The sequence below is a fragment of the Pseudophryne corroboree genome, chromosome 1 (assembly GCF_028390025.1).
Source record: "Pseudophryne corroboree isolate aPseCor3 chromosome 1, aPseCor3.hap2, whole genome shotgun sequence".
NCBI classification, from domain to species: Eukaryota; Metazoa; Chordata; class Amphibia; order Anura; family Myobatrachidae; genus Pseudophryne; species Pseudophryne corroboree.
Window position 1 is genome coordinate 672433872 of NC_086444.1, and position 11279 is coordinate 672445150.

Sequence of the window (11279 nt, forward strand, 5' to 3'; positions counted from 1 at the left end):
GAAGGGCCATCCTGCGTGACACTGCAGTGCCACTCCTAGATGGGCCAGGTGTTTGTGTCGGCCACTTGGGTCGTTGAGCTTAGTCACACAGCTACCTCATTGCGCCTCTTTTTTTCTTTGCGTCATGTGCTGTTTGGGGAGTGTTTTTTGGAAGGGCCATCCTGCGTGACACTGCAGTGCCACTCCTAGATGGGCCAGGTGTTTGTGTCGGCCACTTGGGTCGTTGAGCTTAGTCACACAGCTACCTCATTGCGCCTCTTTTTTTCTTTGCGTCATGTGCTGTTTGGGGAGTGTTTTTTGGAAGGGCCATCCTGCGTGACACTGCAGTGCCACTCCTAGATGGGCCAGGTGTTTGTGTCGGCCACTTGGGTCGCTTAGCTTAGTCATCGGTGCAAATTTTAGGACTAAAAATAATATTGTGAGGTGTTCAGAATAGACTGAAAATGAGTGGAAATTATGGTTTTTGAGGTTAATAATATTTTGGGATCAAAATGACCCCCAAATTCTATGATTTAAGCTGTTTTTTAGGGTTTTTTAAAAAAACACCCGAATCCAAAACACACCCGAATCCGACAAAAAAAATTCGGTGAGGTTTTGCCAAAACGCGTTCGAACCCAAAATACGGCCGCGGAACCGAACCCAAAACCAAAACACAAAACCCGAAAAATTTCAAGTGCACATCCCTAGTCAATACTTGCTTCACAACCATCTGCAATCATCTCCACTATTACAGTGGACTAACCCACAGCCCAGCTGAGACATGCCACAGCAATATGGAATCCAATATTATTTAAATATTCGAAATTATCTCTACGATCGTTGACTGTCATATTCATATTTGTAATTCATATTTATATTTATTATTATTATTATTATTTTTATATTTTTTACTATATTTTTTATATTTTATACTTTAATTTTTATTTTTTATTTACTATTTTTTTTTTTTTTTTTTTTTCATTATTACTATTATTATTCTCATTATTTTTATTTTTATAACTATTTTCATTATTATCTTATTCATATCACTATTCATCATCATTTCATTTATATTTAATTATATCCATATTCATTTTTACTTACTTTAATATTTAATTTATTTTTGTTAGGGTCTCCTGCCCTGTGCTGTCACGTCGTCATGGCAACCGGGAGACAAGTGCTAGCGGAGTGACCTAAGCGCAGCTGATACTCCGGTTCGGGTCTTTTGCTGTGCAGTGGTTATAGGCTCTGTGCATGGCAGGGGATCCGGTGCTGGTTTTTGTGCTCACAGTCTGTGAGGTCTGAGTGGGGCGTGGACAGCACCTGCTTTATAAGGCCTCTTCTCAGGGTAAGCAGATGCTGCTGAATCTTTGTTGGTTAGTCAGTTTCTGAAAGTTAGCCAGTACTGTGTAGCTTTGTATTTGTTTGTTGCTTACTGCAAATAGGCCTGGGGATTTGGTATTACACTCTGCCAATCCAGACCTAGCAGTAAGACTGGAGTCAGTCGTTTAGCTTGCTGGGGTTCTGTTACTACTCTGTGAACTTAGCAAGTTTGCGGCTGTATTCTAAGACTTGCATGTCTAATCCTGTCTCACTGTGCTAGGTGTCAGGGGTCAGTTTAGTGGCAGTAAGCTGAACCTGTGCACTGCAAGTGAGAATTAGGATTGTGGAGACTCTCCTTGTGTCTATCATTCCATCTCTGACCAAGGAGTTTACTGCCACACCCGTTGGTAACCCTTTAGGGTTTTGCTGTTGCACTTAGCAACAGCATTTCGGGTTCTCTACGTATTAAAACACAACATCTTGCTTTTCCCATCTGAGCAGTTCTAATACTAGGGAGATACCCAGTTCCTTAGCCTCTGGGCTTCTCTGTTCACTTTGTGTGTATTTTGTTACCCTATCACCTTCTGTGTACGTTATGTCATATTCCCCAGTCTGTCTGTAAGTCCATTTGTTTTGCATTACAGTTCAAACACCAGTACATTCCTGCAGGCACTGGAGTGCATAACAGTCCTGACAGCAGTACTTTCCTGCAGGCACTGGTGTGCATAACATATTCAGCAGCCTAATACTCCTGTTGAAATTTTGTGGGAATATGGAGCATACCCCTCAAAATACGTTGCAACAGGTGGTCGATCAGGTGCAGGTCCTGACTCGACAATTTAATGATTTGTCCATTAAAATGCACACCTCCCAGGCTGCTGGCGGAGCTCCCGCAGCAGCAGCACCTGCAGGGGTTAAGGAGCCGAAAGTAAATCTCCCGGATCGTTTTTCTGGAGATCGCTCGCAGTTCTTTTGTTTCAAGGAGAGCTGCAAGCTATACTTCCGGCTTAGGCCTCAGTCTTCTGGGTCGGAGATTCAGCGGGTGGGCATAGTGATTTCCTTGCTACAAGGAGACCCACAGGTCTGGGCATATGGGTTGCAGCCTGACTGTCCGTTGCTTAAAAGTGTTGATGCTTTTTTTACGGCACTGGGCATGTTGTATGATGACCCTGACAAGACGGCCTCAGCCGAGGCTCAGATTTCGATCCTTAAGCAAGGGCGAAGGCAAGTTGAGGTTTACTGTACGGAGTTTCGGAGGTTGGCCCATGATACCCAGTGGAATGACCCAGCCCTGAGACACCAGTACCGAAGAGGTCTTTCTAACCAGATAAAGGACCAACTGGTACAATATCCCTTGCCTGATAGCTTGGATCAGATCATGCAGTTATCCATCCGGGTGGATAGACGGCTGAGAGAGCGTAGGCTTGAAAGGGAGACTGAGATTTCCTTCCTTCCCAAGGGAACCTCAGACTCTGAGGAATTTTCCGAGGAGCCTATGCAGATTGGGGCTACCCGCCTCTCCTCGCGTGAGAAGACGCGGAGGAGACAGCAGGGGTTGTGTTTGTACTGTGGGAATAAAGGTCATGTGGTAGTATCATGCCCAGAAAAGCCGGAAAACTTCAGGGCCTGAGGGTGATGGGAAATATCCTGTCAGGCCAGAAGTCAGAATTTCCCAAGAAGACTTTTATCATTCCGGTGACCTTGAAGATCCTCGGTCAAACTGTCAAGACTGAGGCCTTTGTGGACAGTGGGGCCGACGGGGTTTTTATGGACCGCCAATTCGCCCTGAAACACTCTGTTCCCTTAGTACCCTTGGCATCGGAAATTGAGATTTGTGGGTTAAACGGGGAACCATTATCCCAAGGTAAAATTACCTCTTGCACTAGCCAGATTTCTTTGTTTATTGGAGCCACACACTCTGAAAAATTGTCCTTTTATGTGACTGTCTGTACTTTTGCCCCATTGGTGTTGGGGTTACCCTGGTTAAGGGCCCACAATCCTCAATTTGACTGGGTCTCTGGGGAGATTCTTAGTTGGGGTACTGATTGTTTCAGGAGTTGCTTGAGCCTTCCAGTCAGGCTCTCGCAGCTAAGTTTGCCAGGATTGCCAGGGTGTTATGCAGATTTTGCGGACGTGTTCTCCAAAAAAGTTGCAGAGGTACTACCTCCCCATCGCCCCTATGACTGTGCCATTGATTTGTTGCCAAATGCTAAGCTTCCCAAGAGCAGGTTGTACTCCCTGTCACGTCCTGAGACTTAGGCTATGGCAGAGTACATTCAGGAGAACTTGGCTAAGGGATTTATCAGACCTTCACAGTCTCCAGTTGGGTCGGGGTTCTTCTTTGTGGGTAAAAAGGACGGTTCGTTGCGACCCTGCATCGACTTCAGGGAATTGAACCGTATCACGATTAAAAACTCATACCCACTGCCTCTCATTTCGGTCTTGTTTGACCAGCTTCGTACTGCCACCATTTTTTCTAAGATTGACCTACGCGGTGCGTACAATCTAATCCGAATAAGAGAGGGGGATGAATGGAAGACTGCCTTTAATACCCACTCAGGGCATTATGAATATTTGGTGATGCCTTTTGGGCTCTGTAATGCCCCGGCAGTCTTCCAGGATTTCATGAATGATGTGCTCAGGGAATATTTGGATAGATTCTTAGTTGTATACTTAGATGACATCCTAATCTTCTCCCATTCCCTGGAGGAACATCGGAAGCATGTACGCTTAGTCCTCCAGAAACTCAGAGACCACCGGCTTGGGGCGAAGCTGGAGAAGTGCGAATTTGAAGTTCAGCAAATCGCATTTCTAGGATATATTATCTCCCAAGAAGGTTTCCAAATGGAGGGTTCCAAGGTACAGGCAGTCCTGGATTGGGTGCAGCCCACTAGTTTGAAGGCGTTTCAGCGTTTCCTGGGCTTTGCGAATTTTTATAGACGATTTATCGCTGGATTTTCGTCTATAGTGGCGCCCTTGGTAGCACTCACTAAGAAAGGGGCGGATGTTGCTCACTGGTCTTGTGAGGCTAAAGCGGCTTTTGCCCGTCTCAAAAGGGCATTTGTTTCGGCCAAGGTGCTGCGACACCCAGATCCAGAGCGTCCTTTTGTGGTGGAGGTGGATGCCTCTGAGATGGGTATTGGGGCAGTGCTTTCTCAGATGGGAGTGTCTGATAATCGCCTTCATCCCTGTGCTTACTTTTCCCGTAAATTTTCGCCTGCCGAGATGAATTATGACGTGGGTAACCGGGAATTGTTGGCTATTAAGGATGCACTCGAGGAGTGGAGACACTGGCTTGAGGGGGCTAAGTTTGTGGTCTCAATTCTCACTGACCATAAGAATCTGGCATATTTAGAGTCATGAAGCGTCTCAATGCCAGGCAGGCACGATGGGCTTTGTTTTTTGCTCGCTTTAATTTTTTGATAACATATCGCCCTGGGTCAAAAAACATCAAGGCTGATGCGCTCTCGCGGAGTTTTGCTCCAATCCAGGAGACCACAGAGGAGCCGTTGCCCATTGTTTCCCCATCATGTATTAAAGTGGGCATTACCCAGGACCTCTTATCATTAGTCCTTAGAGCACAGGAGCAGGCTCCTCCAGACCTTCCGGTAGGTCTTTTGTTTGTGCCTCCTAGGTTAAGACAGCGAGTGTTCCTGGAATTCCATGCCAAGAAGTCTGCAGGTCACCCGGGTATTGCCAGAACTCGGGAGTTGCTATCTAGGGCGGTGTGGTGGCCCTCGGTGGCTAAGGATGTGGATCAGTGGGTTCGGGCATGTGACATCTGTGCCCGAAATAAGACTCCTAGAGGGGTTCCTGTTGGCCCATTACATCCACTCTCTATCCCATCTAAGCCATGGACCCACATTTCAATGGATTTTGTGGTGGACTTGCCCAAATCCTCGGGGATGACAGCCATCTGGGTTGTCGTTGACAGGTTTTCGAAGATGGCGCACTTCGTTCCACTGGTTGGGCTGCCATCGGCCAGACGCCTGTCTGAATTATTTATGCTGCATGTTGTGCGTCTCCACGGGTTGCCACTTGATGTGGTCTCTGACCGCGGATCCCAGTTTGTGGCCAAATTCTGGAGGGCATTTTGTTCCGATCTCCAGATTTCTGTCAGCTTGTCGTCGGGCTACCATCCGCAGTCTAATGGGCAGACTGAAAGGGTGAACCAGTACTTGGAGCAGTTCCTCAGGTGTTATGTCTCCAAGTGTCAGACTGACTGGGTTGCTCATCTGTCCATGGCGGAGTTTGCCTATAACAACGCGGCTCACTCTGCTACAGGGATCTCTCCCTTCCTTTGTGTGTATGGGCATCATCCTAAGGCCAATTCTTTTGACCCCCTGGACTCCACGCCTGGTGGTTCCTCTGTGGTTTCGGTCCTTAGAGGTATTTGGCGGAAAGTGAAGAAAGCCCTTGTGTCTGTGTCATTAGTGACCAAAAGGGTTTTTGATAAGCGGAAAAGACCCTGCAGCTTCAAATTAGGAGACTTCGTCTGGTTGCCTACCAAGAATTTGAAGTTGAGACAGCCATCTCATAAGTTAGGCCCCCGGTTCATCGGCCCTTATAAGATCACCAGGGTTATCAATCCGGTGGCATTTCAGTTAGATCTGCCCCGTTCTTTGGGTATCAATAAAACATTTCATTGTTCCCTTTTAAAACGGGCGATTAGTAATCCTTCTTCCAGTGGAAGACCTTCCCCTCTTCTGATACGTGGCCAGAGGGAGTTTGTTGTTGAAAGGATTCTTGACTCCAAGGTGGTTCGGGGTCGGCTGTCATTTTTGGTGCACTGGAAGGGGTATGGCCCGGAGGAGCGGTCGTGGGTGCGCAGTTGTGATCTTCATGCCCCCAGACTGATACGCTCTTTCTTCTCGCAGTTCCCCCGATAAACCCGGTGGTAGGGGTTCTTTGACCCCTCGTCAGAGGGGGGGTACTGTTAGGGTCTCCTGCCCTGTGCTGTCACGTCGTCATGGCAACCGGGAGACAAGTGCTAGCGGAGTGACCTGAGCGCAGCTGATACTCCGGTTCGGGTCTTTTGCTGTGCAGTGGTTATAGGCTCTGTGCATGGCAGGGGATCCGGTGCTGGTTTTTGTGCTCACAGTCTGTGAGGTCTGAGTGGGGCGTGGACAGCACCTGCTTTATAAGGCCTCTTCTCAGGGTAAGCAGATGCTGCTGAATCTTTGTTGGTTAGTCAGTTTCTGAAAGTTAGCCAGTACTGTGTAGCTTTGTATTTGTTTGTTGCTTACTGCAAATAGGCCTGGGGATTTGGTATTACACTCTGCCAATCCAGACCTAGCAGTAAGACTGGAGTCAGTCGTTTAGCTTGCTGGGGTTCTGTTACTACTCTGTGAACTTAGCAAGTTTGCGGCTGTATTCTAAGACTTGCATGTCTAATCCTGTCTCACTGTGCTAGGTGTCAGGGGTCAGTTTAGTGGCAGTAAGCTGAACCTGTGCACTGCAAGTGAGAATTAGGATTGTGGAGACTCTCCTTGTGTCTATCATTCCATCTCTGACCAAGGAGTTTACTGCCACACCCGTTGGTAACCCTTTAGGGTTTTGCTGTTGCCCTTAGCAACAGCATTTCGGGTTCTCTACGTATTAAAACACAACATCTTGCTTTTCCCATCTGAGCAGTTCTAATACTAGGGAGATACCCAGTTCCTTAGCCTCTGGGCTTCTCTGTTCACTTTGTGTGTATTTTGTTACCCTATCACCTTCTGTGTACGTTATGTCATATTCCCCAGTCTGTCTGTAAGTCCATTTGTTTTGCATTACAGTTCAAACACCAGTACATTCCTGCAGGCACTGGAGTGCATAACAGTCCTGACACCAGTACTTTCCTGCAGGCACTGGTGTGCATAACAATTTTATTATTATTACCTTTATCATTACTATTATTATTATCTCCATTATCCCCGGCATGTCTGGTCATTGGTCCCCGACCTGTCAATCACATTCCCCCAATATCTCCCACCCAATCTGTCACAATACCCGCCTATCACGTCAATTGAATGACAGATCACTTCACATTTATATGCAATTATCTATTCCCATTAACATACTGGTCCTTTAACATAGTTCAGATAAGCTGGCCTATAATAAGACAAAATATCCCAATCATTCTCATTTCTATATCCTGATTATAATAATTTTTGATCAATCAAGTATTCAATTCATTTATTATTATAATTGTAGTGATTCCCGGCATCTATCACTTATTGGTCACTGGACCTGTCATTTATATTCCCCGGGCATCCCTTACATAACCACATCAGCACTTGCTGATTGCTCCCCTCTACAATATGATAGGCTCAGGCAGCATTCAAAAGGCACACATGGAGGGCTCACTGATCAGACGATTAGGTGAACAAGCTCCTCCCAGCGAAACGCGCGTCACTTCCGGTACAGCGCTCGACTTCCGGGATCTCCGTCACGGAGCTTCGGCCGGCGGACTCCTCCACAGCACACCGCAAGTACCACCCCCTGTAGTTTGTGGCCGGCTCTCCGACAGGCACCTCATCCCTCTGTGTCTTTCCAAATCACAGGGGATGAGCATTCTCCACTCCGTGCATACGGCACGGACAGGAGAGGTTGCCATAGCAACAAGCCCTGACCTAACAGCAATTGTTGGCTGTCTCTAGTTTTTCTTTATACAGACCAGGTATTTAACCTAGACAGAGAAACCATTAATCAAATGACAATTTGTGTACCATTCTTATAATTCTCTAATTAAATAGCCAAGTCAGGACATTGTTCAGGAGAATCTGAACAAATCTACAGAGGATCTATACACATAGTCTGTTGTTAACAAATTATGACAAATAAGGTCTTATATGTGTAAAACAATTTTTCTTTGCAACTGATAGACCAATGATCACACTGTGGTTTTGTGCTTTTGTGCTGGATTTTATGTTAAACATTATGTTTTTTATGTGACAACATATGGTATTCCTGCAAAGTATTTAGCAATTCATTTATCTATCTAAACCTTGAATCCATCTAAATTCAGACTGACCTATTATTTCAATTACCAGAATATTATTCCACCAAGCATTTTGCTTGGATTATGCAAATATTTATATCTACCTTGCAATTGTCTAATGCAGACTGATATATTGTCTGAAATACCTGAAAGCGCATATATACATATGTATACCTTTTTGCTCTATTGGCACATTTCACTCTGCCAGTAGGGAAACTGTCACATATTCACAGATATCACCACAACTAAGTTGTGGGAGACAGTGAGTATGTATAAATAGTTTTGCCCTTCTTGAGGATTCTTTTTTCATGTCTCTCTCATGGTTCCTTATAAAACACACATTACTAATATAGCTGTATTTTGAATGCTACACTTTGGGCAAACAATTGGTATCTAACAACGATAACACACCTGGCACCAGTGTTAATATCAGAATACGGGCTGCCCTATGCATAATTCCGATATTGTATATATGTGAATAAATCCCTTTGCTCCCGGCTTCATCATTCTTTCACCCAAATCACTGGGACACAGTACCCAGATACTTTGAAGTAACTGGGTTAAATTTTCCCCATACTTTTTCCAGACCAGCCCAAACCTATTAAGCAATTGGTTTCTCCATACGCAGATAGGTATGTACTTGACTATCTACAGTCATACCATGCTGGACATGCCCGATCTCGTCTGATCTTGGAAGTCAAGCAGCATTGGGCCTGGTCAGTACCAGAAAGGGTGACCTTCTGGGAATACTGGGTACTGTAGTATCAAGGAATACAACTTCCGTGTATATATCCTTCACTCACCAGTAATTTTACCGCTCTGAGTCTTTGCAGCACTATTATCTGTATCACTTACTAGAAGGAGTTCGGAGTCGTCAAAGCCGGTTTTTCCTGTTTCTCTCACATGAATATACTTAGGTATAAAAATTCATAAATCTATAGAGAATACAGGATTTACCAAATTTTCGCTCTGATTAAATTCAAACATCAATACTCGCTTATTCCCAGTGGGTGTGCGGACAAACCATCTGCCACCTACTTTACACCAAGTGAGTCACATATCGTCACATTGTGATTTAATACTTTTTTATTCACCTTGCTGATATATACAGCATTTTTTGTCTATTTTGTTCGTCTCCCCCTTTTTTTATCGTCTGATATGAAATAAAAGTTACGTTTTATCTTTATGATCATACCTCACACCATTCTATCTTCATTTACAAGTTAATTTATCAAAAGTGTGCCCCAGAGAGACACCAAAACAGTCCCTTTTTTTGCCTCTACGCAAAAAAAACCCCCACAAGTTTGTTCTGAACTTATGTCCGGGAGCACCGCCAACCCTATACTACCCACAAAAGCCAGTCAGGCTAAGTGGTAGTTTTATGTTGGTTACTATTATGATCTCTGCCTTTTACGGCATATAAAAATTGTGTAAAAATTGCTAACACTTATTTACAATCTGATCCAGTGCGGATTCCAAAACCCCAACCCAATATTGTGTATCTTACTGAGGTCTTTCTTAGTTACTGGAATCGAGCACGGAAAGATTGTTCCGTTTCATATATTGTAAATCCCTCAATGCGCAGCCTTCTGTAAAAAACGAGCCTGCTGGGTGCCTTACAAACAGCATCAACTCTTATCAACCACTATGAGCTTTAGTCTCAAGAACGAGCTCAATACAAAACGTAGGACCGAAGACTTGGACAGTATCTTCCCTACAGAGGTGGCTCCTAATGATGGTGAGCGAACTTGGGAAGATGACCACTTCAAATTAAAATACACACTACAGAGACAAGTAAGGACAAATTGGGACTTGACAAGCTTGGAGAATTACTGCAAACAGAAAATTACACCAAGAGGTCTAAGACCCAAATTATTCCCCTCCTTTGAACTCTATACAGATAATCTAAGGCAGGAATGGGAGAATAGCCTACTTAAGTGCTCACAGGAGTTAATGCAGATATTGATCAAGCACAATAACTTAGTTCTCGAAGGATGTACAAGGGAAATTGAAAAACAGAGTAAGACACTGGAGAAGTGGGAACAAGACACCAACTTCCAAACGTCCTTTGAAAAACTCAAAAGGGAATTGGCCACGTATGAAAGTACTATCATTGAACGTAAGAAAAATAAATTCTCCAGGGACAAAAGAGATTTCAACGTAGGGCGGATATTTAAGCGGACAAGACCTACAAGGCGGGAGAATCCTTCGACTCAACAAGGGACCCCCTCATCCTCTGAAGTGGAATTTTCCAGTTCTGAAGATCTCGAGGAACTTAACACAGACCGGAGGAAATATTCCTCCACAAGAACACTACAATCTCCTTCAGCCCATTTTTTAAACCAAACCAGCCGGTCCCGGGGACGGTCAAAACAAGGAAAAGAAAAATCCGAAGAAGTAAGAAGAGGAGGAAGAGGAAGATGGGGCTCCCCCTCACCAAACCGATACCCCATACGGAGGAACTGGAAACAATATTAAAATCAGATCGTCTGCAAATAATAAATCTCTCCACCCATACTCTTTCTCATATGCACAAAGAGGTCCTGGAGAAAGGACTTACATTTTCACCAACCAAGAAATTTGACAGATTTCAGTGGCAGACAGATCTTAACCTCTTTGGACGCAAACTTTTACTCACCAAGTTTTATGCCAATCAAGAACGTCACAAAGAAAATGAAACAACCCTTTCTACAACAGACCTTGGATCCCCAGAAGAAATAGAAGCACTTGATAGCCTGGAAGAATTACTTGGAGCAGCAGCAACCCAGAGAACTCACACCCAACGACAGATCGGTAGAAAAAAAATCCTCCTTTTCTCCCAATGAAACTATCTGTCCAGAAGTAAGAATATTTATCAACCTGGTCTCCAAAGATCTAGACAAATTATATACAAGAAGAAGAAAGCTCAGAACTACAGGAAACTTGTCCCCTCAGGCCAGACATGCCATTAAGGAAATAAAAGCTTGGCAGGATATAGTAATCAAACAGTCGGACA

The 11279-nt window shown here is 44.6% G+C and overlaps 1 pseudogene; it reads left to right on the top strand.

Annotated features, from left to right (window-relative positions):
- Window positions 1-8930: 8930 nt before the first annotated feature.
- LOC134954154 (5S ribosomal RNA) lies at window positions 8931-9049 on the top strand (annotated as a pseudogene).
- The last annotated feature ends 2230 nt before the right edge of the window (window positions 9050-11279 follow it).